The 13,250-nt window shown below is 46.7% G+C and overlaps 1 protein-coding gene and 1 long non-coding RNA gene across 5 annotated transcripts in view; one reads left to right on the top strand and one right to left on the bottom strand.

The window, feature by feature from the left end:
* The first annotated feature begins 8,519 nt into the window (after positions 1-8,519).
* The window catches only part of CALCOCO2 (calcium binding and coiled-coil domain 2), a 33,548-nt gene continuing 28,817 nt past the window's right edge, over positions 8,520-13,250 (top strand). For all 4 annotated transcript variants that reach the window (XM_077971258.1, XM_077971256.1, XM_077971254.1 and 1 more), the window contains exon 1: positions 8,520-8,568. The gene's annotated coding sequence lies outside the window, so the exon portion shown is untranslated. The remainder of the gene's footprint in view (positions 8,569-13,250) is intronic.
* LOC144335618 (uncharacterized) lies at positions 8,543-11,221 on the bottom strand. Its single transcript, XR_013406568.1, has 2 exons — positions 10,944-11,221; positions 8,543-9,773 (listed from the first exon to the last, which is right to left on the bottom strand). It is a non-coding gene; the product is annotated as an uncharacterized LOC144335618 (long non-coding RNA).

Raw genomic sequence — 13,250 nt, 5'->3', positions numbered from 1 at the left:
ATGCCTGTAATCCCAGCACTTTGGGAGGCCAAGGGGGGCGGATTACTTGAGGTCAGGAGTTTGAGACCAGCTTGGCCAACATGGTGAAACCTCATCTCTACTAAAAATACAAAATTTAGCCTGGCATGGTGGCAGGCGCTTGTTAATCCCAGGTACTCAGGAGGCTGAGGCAGGAGAATCGCTTGAACCTGGGAGGCACAGGTTGGCAGTCAGCCGAGATCTTGCCACTGCACTCCAAGCTGAACAACAGAGCGAGACTCCGTCTCAAAAAAAAAAAAAAAAAATTGTTTGGGCACTGTGGCTCATGCCTGTAATCCCAGCACTTTGGGAGGTCAAGGCGAGCAGAGTGCTTGTGTCCAGGAGTTCAAGACCAGCCTGGACAATATGGAGAAACCCCATCTGATTTTTGTAAAAATACAAAAATCAGCTGGGTATGGTGGTGCACACCTGGAGCCCCAGCTACTTGGAGGCTGAGGGAGGAGGATCGCTTGAGTCTGGGAGGTAGAGGCTGCAGTGAGCCGAGATCACGCCACTGCACTCCAGCTTGGGTGACAGAGTGAGACCCCAGATCAAAAAAATAAAATTAGGCCCGGTGCGGTGACTCACACCTATAATCCCAGCACTTTGGGAAGCCAAGGCAGGCGGATCACTTGAGGTCAGGAGTTTAAGACCAACCTGGCCAACATGTTGAAACCCATCTCTACTAAATATACAAAAATTAGCTGGGTGTGATGTCGGGCACCTGTAATCCTAGCTACTCGAGAGGCTAAGGCAAGAGAATTACCTGAACCCAGGAGATAGAGGTTGCAATGAGCCAAGACGGTGCCATTGCACTCCAGTGTGGGCAAAAAGAACAAAACTCCGTCTCAAAAAAAAAAATTTTTTTTTAATAAACAGCTTAAATATTCAATTGTTAGAAAATGGTGAAGTAAATTACGGCAGAATCACTTATTATAGCAAAAAAGAAACTAACACATACGAAGTTTTTTACTTTCTCGGTGCAATGAAACTTCATATGTGTTAAAAAATACAAAGGCTATGACTATGTCAAACATGTATCTACATGTTAAAAAAACTGAAAAAAAATGAGAATTTTCTTAATAAAGATAAAACCAAACTCTCATGTAGATATAAAAATGAACACATGTTAAGGATTTTACAGTTGACCCTTGAACCATGCAGGGGTTAGGAGCATCAACCCCCTATGCAGTTGAAAATCTGCAGATAACTTTTTTCTTTTTTTGGCAGACCTGGTGAACCAGAAGTTTTGGGTTGGTTTTTTGTTTGTGTGTTTGTTTTGTTTTTTGTTTTGCTTTTTATTTTTGTTTTTGAGATGAGGTCTTACTATGATGCCCAGGGTAGTCTCTAACTCATGGGTTTAAGTGATCCTCCCACCTCAGCCTCCCAAGTAGCTGGGATTAAAAGTGTGCACCACAGCACCCAGCTCTCCCAGTACTACTTTTGTTTGTTTAGTTTTTTGTTTTTATTTTTTGAGATGGAGCCTCACTCTGTCGCCCAGGTTGGAGTGCAGTGTTGTGATCTCAGCTCACTACAACCTCCACTCCCCAGGTTCAAACCATTCTCCTGCCTCAGCCTCCAGAGTAGCTGGGATTACAGGCATGCACCACCCTGCCCAGCTAATTTTGAATTTTTAGTAGAGATGGGGTTTCTCCATGTTGGTCAGGCTGGTCTTGAACTCCCAACCTCAGGTGATCTGCCCACCCCAGCCTCCCAAAGTGCTGGGATTACAGGCGTGAGCCACCATGCCCAGGCACAGATTCTCTTTGACCAAACTTTAGTTAGCCTCCTCTGAGCCCTCTTTGACCTTGGGCTTCCATGTCTGTCGCTGCTGAGTCTGATTTTAGCAAGAATTTTTTTTGTTTTTTGGCTTTCTTTTTTTCCTTTTTGTGGAGAACCGAGTGTGGCTATATTGCCCAGGCAAGTCTCAAACTCCTGAGCTCAAGCTATCCTTCCGCCTCTGCCTCCCTAAGAGGTGGGATTATAGACATGAGCCACTGCACCCAGCAGTTTTGGCAACATTCTTAAGGTAGTTTAAAGAGAACCCTCCACCCTTGATAACTGATCACCCTCAAAAACTGATCAAATTCCTCATCCCCCACTCTTTTTTTTGAGATAGAGTCTCTCACTGTCGCCGGGGCTGGGGTGCAGTGGTGTGATCTTGGCTCACTGCAACCTCCACCTCCTGGGTTCAAGTGATTCTCCTACCTCAGCCTCCCAAGTGGCTGGGATTACAGGCGCCCACCACCAAGTCCAGCTAATTTTTTGCATTTTTAGTAGAGACCGGGTTTCACTATATTGGCCAGGCTGGTCTCACACTCCTGACCTTGTGATCCTCCCACCTCCGTCTCCCAAAGTGCTGGGGTTACAGGTGTGAGCCACGGCGCCCAGCCACCCCCACTCTTGATATGTGATCAATCCCTAGCCTTCCTTTGGCAAGAATCCTGTTAAGTTGGTTTAGCAAGAATCCTGCCCCCTACTCTTGATGTCTCCTCTTAATAATTTTCCATCCATGGATTTTCCTCACTCTGCTCCTTGGCTGTACATCCCATTTGTCCTTATTGAATTTGGAATTGAGCACACTGCCTTTCGCCTATTGTAATGTCCCTAATGCAACAGTCCTGAATGAAGTCCTCCTTACTATTTTAACAGGCTTCAGAATGATTTTTTCTTTAACATCTCTCCCATGAAGCCTTCCTTCTTGCCCCTAGAAAAAATTGATTCTGTGCTCACTTATCACTGTGTGAAACTTCCTTTTCTAAAGCCAGTATCTTGGCCGGGCGCAGTGGCTCAGGCCTGTAATCCCAGCACTTTGGGAGGCCAAGGCAGGCAGATCACCTGAGGCCAGGAGTTTGAGACCCACCTAGCTAGCATGGCGAAACCCCATCTCTACTAAAAAATATAAAAATCAGCCGGGCATGATGACGCATACCTGTAATCCCAGCTACTCAGGAGGCTGAGGCAGGGAGAGTTGCTTGAACCTGGGAGGCAGAGATTGCAGTGAGTGAGCCGAGATCACACCGCTGGACTCCAGCCTGGGCAACAGAGTGAGACTACATCTCAAAAAAATAAATAAGTAAAGCCAATATCTTGTGGTATTACAGTCATTTATGTGTTTGTCTTCCCTTATGGCTTGCTGAACTCTTCATTAAAAACATAATAAAGATAGTGGTTAAGAATGGGGTCAGGCAAGGTGGCTCACACCTGTAACCTAGCACTTTGGGAGGCTGAGGCAAAAGGATCACCTGAGGCCAGGAGTTCGAGACCAGCCTGGCCAACATAATGTGAGACCCCATCTCTAGAAAAAATAAAAAATTAGCCAGCTTCACCGGGCATGGTGGCTCACGCCTGTAATCCCAGCACTTTGGGAGGCTGAGGTGGATGGATCACAAGGTCAAGAGTTCGAGACCAGCCTGACCAACATGGTGAAACCCCGTCTCTACTAAAAATACAAAAATTAGCTGGGCCTAGTGGTGCGCACCTGTAATCCCAGCCACTCGGGAGGCTAAGACAGGAGAATCGCTTGAACCTGGGAGGCAGAGGTTGCAGGAGCCGAGATCGCGCCATTGCACTCCAGCCTGGGCAACAGAGTGAGACTCTGTCTCAAAACCAAAAAAAAAAAAAAAATTAGCCAGCTACAATGGTGCATGCCTATAGTCCCAGCTACTCAGGAGGCTGAGGTAGGAGGATTGCCTGAGCCCCAGAGGTTGAAGCTCAGTGAGCAGTGACCATGACACTGAACTCCAGCCTGGTGACAGAGTGACATCCTGTTGTTACTGGAAAGGAGTCCTGATCCAGACCCCAATGGAGGGTTCTTAGATATCCAGCAAGAAAGAATTCAAGGTGAATCCATAGAGTGAGAACAAGTTTATAAGGGAAGTAAAGGAATAAAAGAATGGCTATTCCATAGGCAGAGCAGCTCGGTGGGCTGCTGGTTAGATTTTTTTTTTTTTTTCTTTTTTTTGAGACGGAGTGTCGCTCTGTCGCCCAGGCTGGAGTGCAGTGGCCAGATCTCAGCTCACTGCGAGCTCCACCTCCTGGGTTTACGCCATTCTCCTGCCTCAGCCTCCCGAGTAGCTGGGACTATAGGCGCCCGCCACCTCGCCCGGCTAGTTTTTTTTTTTTTTTTTTTTTTTAGTAGAGACGGGGTTTCACCGTGTTAGCCAGGATGGTCTCGATCTCCTGACCTCAATGATCCGCCCGTCTCAGCCTCCCAAAGTGCTGGGATTACAGGCTTGAGCCACCGCGCCCGGCCTGGTGAGATATTTTTATGGTTCTTTCTTTCTTTCTTTTTTTTTTTTTTTTTGAGATGGAGTTTCACTCTTTTGCCTAGGCTGGAGTGAAGTGGAACAAGCTCGTCTCACCGCAACCTCCACCCGCCGGGTTCAAGTGATTCTCCTGCCTCAGCCTCTCAAGTAGCTGGGATTACAGGCGCCTGCCACCACACCCAGCTCATTTTTGTATTTTTAGTGGAGACAGGGTTTCACCATGTTGGCCAGGCTGGTCTCGAACTCCTGACCTCAGGTGATCCCCCTACCACGGCCTCCCAAAGTGCTGGGATTACAGGTGTGAGCCACTGAGCCCAGCCTCTTTTTTTTTTTTTTTTTTTTTTTGAGATGGATTCTCACTCTGTCACCCAGGCTAGAGTGCAGTGGCACGATCTCAGCTCACTGCAACCTCCGCCTCCCAGGTTCAAGTGATTCTTGTGCCTCAGCCTCCCGAGTAACTGCGACTACAGGCGTGTGCCACCAACGCTCAGCTAATTTTTTGTATTTTTAGTAAAGACAGGGTTTCACCATGTTAGCCAGGATGGTCTCGATCTCCTGACCTTGTGATCCTCCCACCTTGGCCTCCAAAAGTGCTGGGATAACAGGCGTGAGCCACCACAGCCAGCCAGTTGTTTCTTGATTATATGCTAAACAAGAGGTGGATAATTCATGAGTTTTCTGGGAAAGGGGTGGGAAATTCCTGGAACTGAGAGTTCTTCACCTTTATAGACCATATAGGGTAACATCCTGACATTGCCATGGCATTTGTAAACTGTCATAGCGCTGGTAGGAATGTCTTTTAGCATGCTAATTAATTATAATTAGAGTATAATGATCTGTGAGGATGACCAGAGGTCACTTTCATCACCATCTTGATTTTGGTAGGTTTTGGCTGGCTTCTTTACTGCAACCTGTTTCATCAGCAAGGTCTTTATGACCTGTATCTTGTTCCAACCTTCTATCTCATCCTGCGACTAAGAATACCTAACCTCCTGGGAATGCAGCCCAGTAGGTCTCAGCTTTATTTTAGCCAGCTCCTATTCAAGATGGAGTCACTCTGGTTCAAACACCTCTGACACTGTCTCTTTAAAAAAAAAAAAAAAAAAAAAAAGTGAAGAGTACAGTACTGGAGTCAGAATGCTTTGCTCAAATTCTTCTGATGGCACTTATTAGCTATGTGAGTGTGGGAAAATAATGTTATGTCTCTAAGCCTCACTTTTCTCATCTATAAAATGAGAATAATAAAAATACTTCCCTTAGAAGAATGAAATGAGGTAATCTACTGTGTCATGCACAGAGTAACCACATACCCCCTCAATCTTTTTCTTTTGCCCTGAGATTTAGCAGTTGAAGATAGAAGTGAAAGATTTTCTCTGTAGGTCTGAATATAAATTCCTATTCCTTCAATATCCAGCTATAAAGGGGTGCAGCTGCAGCCCTCCCTTGACATTTCTATTAGAAATAAATCAGATTAAGACCTGGCTCAGTTGTTCACGCCTATAATCCCAGCACTTTGGGAGGCCGAGATGGGCAGATTACTTAGGTCAGGAGTTTGAGACCAGCCTGGCCAACATGGTGAAACCCCGTCTCTACTAAAAATACAAAAATTATCTGGGCATGGTGGCACACACCTGTAATCCCAGCTACTGGGGAGGCTGAGACAGGAGAATCACTTGAGCCCAGGAGGTGGAGTTTGCAGTGAGCTGAGATCATACCACTGCACTCCAGCCTGGGTGACAGAGCAAGATTCTATCTCAATAAATAAATAACTACGTAAATACATAAATCAGACTAGCCTGGGCATGGTGGTTTATGCCTATAGTCCCAGCACTTTGGGAAGCTGAGGCAGGAGGATCACTTGAGCCCAAGAGTTCGAGACCACCCTGGGCAACACAGTGAGACCCCATCTCTACTTAAAAAAAAAAAAAGACCAGGTGCGGTGGCTCATACCTGTAATACCAGCACTTTGGGATGCCAAGGCGGGCAGATCACCTGAGGTCAGGAGTTCAAGACCAGCCTCAGCCTGGCCAACATGGTGAAACCCCGTCTCTACTAAAAATGCAAAAATTAGCCATGGTGGCGGGCACCTGTAGTCCCAGCTACTCAGGAGACTGAGGCAGGAGAATCGTTTGAACCCAGTAGGTGGAGGTTGCAGTGAGCCCAGATCATGCCACTGCACTCCAGCCTGGGCAATAGGGCGAGACTCTGTGCAGGAAAAAAAAAAAAAAAAAAGGAAGGAATGCTCATTTCCCCCTGCCTGAAATCTAAAACTGCTTCACAGAGGCATAAATTTTCTGGTCAGATGGCACAGAAAAATTTCTTTCCACATTTAAACAGTGGAAGAAGGGGCACTTTCGAATTTAATCTTTCATAGACAGCATATACAGTGTTTAACATCTTCTGGATGTTAAAGAAAAAAATATTCTGACACTTGTTAAAATGGCAAGGAAGAATTTATTCAGTACCAACGGGGAGATTATGCTGTACTCTGAATACAATAAAGACAAGTGGGATTATAGCCAACTAGCAGAGTGAGGGGTCACTGCATGGAAAATTACTAAAGGAGATTCTTGTTAAACCGACTTAACAGGACTCTTGTCGAAGGCATGTCAGGGTGATTAGATATTAAGGATGGGGGATTCTCTTTAAATTGACTTAGCAGAATTCTTTTCTTACTGAGTTTATTCTTTATTTGGGGGGCGGGGAGGGTCTCGCTCTGTCTCCCAGACTGGAGTGCAGTGGTGTGATCACTGCTTACTGCAGCCTCCACCTCCTGGGCTCAAGCGATCCTACCACCTCAGCCTCCTGAGTAGCTGGGACTACAGGGGAGCACGGCCACGCCCGGCTAATTTTTTGATTTTTTGTAGAGATAGGGTCTCCCCATCTTGTCCAGGCTGATCTGAAACTTCTGGGCTCAAGAGATCTCCCACCTCGGCCACCCAAAGTGTTGGGATTACAGGCGTGAGCTACTTTGCCTGGCCATGAGTTTATTCTCTTTTTTTCTTTTCTTTTTTTTTTTTTTTTTGAGACGGAGTTCAAGGTCAGCCTGGCCAACATGGTGAAACCCCTTCTCTACTAAAAATACAAAAAAATGAGCCGGGCATGGTGGCGGGCGCCTGTAATCCCAGCTACAGGGGACGCTGAGGCACGAAAATAGCTTGAACTCAGGGGAGGCAGAGGTTGCACTCAGCCGAGATCGCCCCGCTGCACTCCAGCCTGGGCGACAGAGTGAGACCCTGTCTCAAAAAAAAATAAAGCAAAAAAAAAATAAAGACTCTTAGTGAAGTAGTGTTAAGTGGAGCCAGGAGAAAAATGAAGATGACCTCTTAATGGCCCTTCAAATGTATAAAGCTTTCTCGTTCAGGGATGAAAGACATAAAGGTGTAGCCTGGGCGCGATGACTCAGGTCTGTAATCCCAACACTTTGGGAGGCCGAGGCGGTTGGATCTCTTGAGCCCAGGAGTTCAAGACCAGCCTAGGCAACATGGCAAAACCCAATCTCTACTAAAAATACAAAAATTAGCCTGGCGTGCTGGCGGAGCTCTACGGGTACCATGGTTGTCCCAGCTACTCAGGAGGCTGAAGTGGGAGGATCACCTGAGCCTGGGAGGTCGGGGCTACAGTGAGCAGTGTTCGCACCACTGCACTCCAGCCTGGACGACAGAAAAAGAAAAAAGACATAGGCCGGGCGCGGTGGCTCAAGCCTGTAATCCCAGCACTTTGGGAGGCCGAGACGGGCGGATCACGAGGTCAGGAGTTCGAGACCATCCTGGCTAACACGGTGAAACCCTGTCTCTACTAAAAAATACAAAAAACTAGCCGGGCGAGGTGGCGGGCGCCTGTAGTCCCGGCTACTCGGGAGGCTGAGGCAGGAGAATGGCGTAAAAACCCGGGAGGCGGAGCTTGCAGTGAGCTGAGATCCGGCCACTGCACTCCACCCTGGGCGACACAGCGGGACTCCGTCTCAAAAAAAAAAGAAAAAAGAAATAAAGGTATAAAAGAAAAAAAAAAGTAAACAGCTTCTTCCAGGGGATGAAGTAGGTTTCTTTGGGTGAGATCACTGCTCAGGACTTAGAAGAGCTATCAAGGGCAGAGTTCCACTCCTGGGGCCCGGTCGCCTGAGCACTACAAGTCCCAGCAAGCGCCGCGCGGGGGCGGGGCTTGCTGACCGTTGTGACGTGTGGGCGGGGCCAGGCAGGACGGGCTCTCCCTCGGGTGCTTAGCCCCGCCCCCGTCCCACTCTGCCCTGTTGCTGTCGCGCCGCCGCTGGCTGCTGTCCCTGGTGAGTGCCTCAAGTGGAAAGGGGCAGTTAGGCCCTCGGGGTGCCCACATTCAGACCTGCAGTCCTGAGAAGGGGCCACGGAGGGTAGATATGTGGCCGGTTTCGGTTCTCACCGCAGTTCACCCTCTGGGTTGATAGTGGGAGTGGTGTCCTGAAGGCCCTGGAGCCCCTCCCTCGGTCCGGGAGGGTTGCGGGGCAGTTTTGTCGTGCGGAGGGCAGCGCTGCAGTGCTGTGTGGCTGGGTGGGAGGCTCCTCGGGCAGAAGAGACACCCCTGGCGGCGGCTGCCGCCCCACGGGTCGTGGCGTCCCGTCCCCTCCCGCGGGCCCAAGCTGTGGTGGTTCCGTAATCCCTCGCCTGGATGTCATCGCCGTTGGCATCGAGGCGGAGGTGGGGCCTTGCTGCGTCACCCTGAGCAGGTTACTTTCTCTTTGGGCCTCAGTGTCCCCCTTTACGAGTAGGTTTGATCCCTGAAGCGCCTTGCCTTTTGCATGCTGCAACTGTCGGAGAAGGCGTTCTAGGCAGGAGGAGAGAAGTTGTCGTGACCTGTCTCTTTACTGTTAATCCATTGCCCCACCACCACTGACCCAGCTTAGTTTGGGAGCTAATGTTCCCACTTGTATATTATTTCAACCCCACTGGACGTGTTAACTCTTTTCTATCACTTGGATTCTTGCTTCAGATGCAAGCCAACAAGTGGCCATGAGCTGAGTAAAATATGGATAATATAACTTATTCTATTATTGGAAACCTCCATTGCAAGTAAAGGACTTTATGTGGTAGGTCTTTGTAGCTTGTGGAGAATACATGATTAAGGAATATCCAGATGGCTCAGTTTCCCAGGTATTTTCAAGGGACCTGGAAACTCTATCCTTTGGCAGACATGACAGCTGTGGAATGGAAAGGGCCTTGAAAAAGGTAGTCAATAATCCTGAGTTACCTGGCACTAACAGGTCATATTGTCTTTCGAGTCAGATAGTGCATCTGTGGCTCTTTAAAACTTTAATTTGGGGAGGGATTGCATTGGGAGTTATACCTGATGTAAATGACGAGTTGATGGGTGCAGCACAGCAACATGGCACAAGTATACATATGTAACAAACCTGCACGTTATGCACATGTACCCTACAACTTAAAGTATAATAATAATAAATAAATTTAAAAAAAAAAAACTTTAATTTGGCTGACTAGGTGTGGTGGCTCACGCCTGTAATCTCAGCACTTTGGGAGGCCCAGGCTGGCGAATCACCTGAGGTCAGGAGTTCAAGACCAGCTTGGCAAACATAGCAAAACCCTGTCTTTACTAAAAATACAAAAATTCGTGGGGCGTGGTGGCGGGCGCCTGTAATCCTAGCTACTTGAGAGGCCGAGGCAGGAGAATTGCTTGGACCCAGACGGTGGAGGGTGCAGTGAGCTGAGATGTGCCACTGCACTCCAGCCTGGGCAACAAAGTGAGACTCTGTCTCAAAAAACAAAAAACAAACAAAAATTTAATTTGGCAGTATGTAATGATAGAATGTCATGTAGCCTTAATTTTTTTTAGATGCAAAGGGAGTTAAATGAACTCTTTCACTTCTTTTTTCCTTCATTTAGGATCATCATTATATTAGGCAAGGTCCTTGAAGATTTTCTAGCCTGAGCCATGCATTTTACTGATGAGGAAACAGGCCAGAAAAGGATAGTGTGACTTGGCCAAGCTCTCAGAGTGGCAGAACTAAGATAGGAACCCAGCTTTCTTGGCTGTTAGCCTAGTCCCCTTTCCACCACACTTCAAACACTGTCACTGCCCATGTCACAGGGACATGGCATGTCAGAATCACCCCTGTCAAGGGAAAAGTGGATGGTCTCAGTAAAATGGAGATTAGTACACAGCTTTGAGCCTTTCAGAGTTTCCAGTTAGTTGCCCACACCTGATGTCCCAGAACTATTTTTTCCATCTTCCCCTAGAACTGGTGCCGGCACTATGGTGGTATGGATGTGAGATGAGGGCCTGTTTAGAACAAGCTGTACACCAAATTCAAACAATTGCTAATGAGTAGTAATAAAAGGCCTCCTAGGGTGTAAAATTTTTATAAGACACTCTGAAACATGTTCATATTTTAGGTAAGGGTCTAGAATTAACTTGGAAATTTTGGGCTGGAGCAAATGGCTCGATAATTTGAAGACCAGTGATTGTGTCTTTGCTTTTGCTACCTGTTTCAGGGCCATCTACACATACCCATAGTATCCACTGCCGGTATTCTTTAAGGCTGGTTATGTGTAAGCATCTCTGCCAGGGCCCGGGAGAAATGGGATTCAAATCAATTCATCCATTTTTGCTAATTGCTAATTGTTTAGAAAGAAAAGTAATCAGAAGGCCAGGCTCACTGGCTCACACCTGTAATCCCAGCACTTTGGGAGGCCAACGTGGGCAGATCATGAGGTCAGGAGTTCGAGACCAACCTGGCCAACATAGTGAAACCCAGTCTCTACTAAAAATACAAAAATTAGTCAGACATGGTGGCACATGCTTGTAGTCCTGGGAGGCTGAGGCAGGAGAATCACTTGAACCCGAGAGGCAGAGGTTATGGTTAGCCGAGATCACACTACTGCACTCCAGCCTGGGCAACAGAGAGAGACTCTGTGTCAAAAAAAAAAAAAAAAAAAAAAAAGTAAGCAGAAAGATAAAGGAATCCAATTAAATTGGGTTTGACTTTTATCTTCATTTTTACTGTTCTCAAATGAAGAATTGATTTGCATTTCTTTCTTGGTTGTAGAAGCATTTGATTTCCTTCTGTGAAGTAATCTGTAGTCTTCATTTCTCTTGAAACATACGCCCACTGGTATAAAAGGCTAATGTAAAAATGTTGGCCATTTAAAAAATTTTCTGCTACAAAGCCTATCAGTGTAGTTTGCAGATGCAGTTAGAAAGAGCAGAAGTAGGCTGGGCATGGTGGCTTACGCCTATAATCCCAGCACTTTGGGAGGCCGAGGCGGATGGATCGCCTGAGTCCAGGAGTTCAAGACCAGCCTGGGCAACATGGTGAAACCCTGTCTCTACAAAAATACAAAAATTAGCCAGGCATGTGCCTAGGGTCCCAGCTACTCCAACTGAGGTGAGAGGATCGCTTGAGCCAGGGATGTCAAGTCTGCAGTGAGCCGCATTCATGCCATTGTACTCCAGCCTGGATGACAAAGCAAGACCCTGTGTCAAAAAAAAAAAAAAAAAAAAAAACAGCAAGAGCAGAAGTAGAACAGGCTGCTGTTCCTTTTCTTCAGGAAGACATAAGAGGATCTATGTCCTCATGGAACAGCCCTGGGAGTAGTATATTAGGCCTGAAAAGCTCATTAGATGAAAATGTGTCAGGTTTTCTTGGAAGCTAGGAGACAGTTCAGGGGACTCATTTAAAAATACTTTCCCATTATTGCCTGCTCCTCTGGGGGCCCTAATCCTTTTGGAAACTGAGCTGAAAAAAGGTAAAGACTATGTCAGAGGCCAAATAAAGTTGCCTCTGACACTTTGTGGAATCTGTGCATTATTTTCCCCATGCTTGATAGTTTTGTTTTTGAAAATCCCTATTTGTTTTCTCTGTTCACTCCTTATGTGAACTACTCCTTTGATTTGAGGGTAGGAGTAAGGAATTAGGTAGAATACCACTTTATAATTTCTAGAGGACCTAGTTCATCCCACTAATTTTTCATAACTCAGTAGTTCTCTGGGCTTCTAAATTTAACTTTTGCTCTTATATTTCTTCTCTTTTCTTTAACTCTATGAATTGCTGCCAAATTAGAAATAAATGGTAGACAGGTTCTATAGTGGGAAAGGTGGTTAAAGGAGGGGAAGTTGATGCTTAAGTCATTTTAATTTTCATGGCCAGGTGTAGTGACTCACGCCTGTAATCACAGCACTTTGGGAGGCCAGTGCGGGAGGATTGCTTGAGTCCAGGAATTCAAGACCAGCCTGGGCACATAGGGAGACCCCATCTCTACAAAAATACAAAAATTAGCTGGGCATGGTGGCACATACCTATAGTTCCAGCTACCTGGGAGGCTGAGGTGGAGGATCACTTGAGCCTGGGAGGCTGAGGCTGCAGTGAGCCATGGCTGTGCCACTGTACTCCAGCCTGGGTGACAGAGTGAGACCCTGCCCCCCCCACCAAAAAAAATAATAATTCTTTTTACATATCTTCCCTCCCCTTTCCCCAAATACTCATTTCTAGACTACTCTGTCAGAAAGGTAATTTCCCAAGAAATTGTTGGAACCCATTTCTCCCAGGAATTTCATCACTGGGAGGAAGGGAAGACTAAAGATTACTGACCTTAAAACTCAGTAGATGCCCTCCCTCCAGGAAAAACTGGAGTGCTTCCTCACTGACCCAGTTCGGGTTGGCATGGTTATGTTCTAGTTTACTCATGGCCCTTTGTGTCCACAGCTTGGTAAAAAGGAGAAAAGAGAAGCCACTGCTGTTTTCATCTACTTGCCTCCTCAAACCCTTCCCCAGTCTTGGCAGAGGAGAATTTTAACCTTATTTCAAGAATGATTGAGTTCTCAATACCCCAAGTGCCATTGGATGCCCTCTGAATCCCTTCTGGGAAGGTGATGAGATTTCTGAAATGGGAAACTCTGTGGGGTCTTTTGCATTTTTAATAAGCAAGGAACCAAAGCTGTTGACTTTTCCAGACACATTATTAGGTTTTCAGGTGA

Source organism: Macaca mulatta, chromosome 16 (genome assembly GCF_049350105.2).
Source record: "Macaca mulatta isolate MMU2019108-1 chromosome 16, T2T-MMU8v2.0, whole genome shotgun sequence".
Lineage (NCBI taxonomy): Eukaryota > Metazoa > Chordata > Mammalia > Primates > Cercopithecidae > Macaca > Macaca mulatta.
The sequence above is the reverse complement of the archived record's forward strand: the minus strand, read 5'-3'. Positions and strand labels throughout refer to the sequence as shown.